Below are 649 nucleotides of genomic sequence, written 5' to 3'. Positions count from 1 at the left end.
TGAGAGACTGTTATTCATGTCTTAACTTTCAGAAGAGTGTATCAGTGCAGTGCCATATTTAACGTAACATTGAAATGGCTGAGACAGACATGAGAAAGAGGTTCAATAGACTTTATCATTCATCTTGTCCACCGATACTTCCAAGAACTGGACAACATGTTATATAAAAATAATGCCTATTAGGACACAACTCATTCATGTAGCCTAAATACAAGGATATTAAAAAAAAAAAAAAAAAAGTCCAGTAAAACTTTAGTATGACACATTTTTATTTGATGTATTAGAAGAAAGTGTAATAAAACCAAAAATACACACATGAAAAAGCCACATGAAGTTATTTTTTATGTTAAAGCTAAATTCACGCCTTGTTCATTTTTCCTTTAATTATCCGAAGGACTTGGTGGCCAATAAAAAGAAACAGCATAAAATTACTTTTTTTTTTAAACAATTAACAAAAAATATATATATATAATAATCCAGCCATAATACAATTTTCATGTTTCATTGATAAAACAAATAAATAAAGGAGGAGCCATTTCTGATCATGGATGTTCTTCCACCATCTTTGGCCAATGTTAACCTAAAACGAGGATTGTGGGAAAACCAGATCTCATTAATATTCATGATCTCATTACCATAGCTATTCTTA

Source organism: Sinocyclocheilus grahami, unplaced genomic scaffold (assembly GCF_001515645.1).
Source record: "Sinocyclocheilus grahami isolate Dianchi unplaced genomic scaffold, SAMN03320097.WGS_v1.1 scaffold774.1, whole genome shotgun sequence".
NCBI lineage: Eukaryota > Metazoa > Chordata > Actinopteri > Cypriniformes > Cyprinidae > Sinocyclocheilus > Sinocyclocheilus grahami.
Note: the sequence above shows the minus strand (reverse complement) of the source record.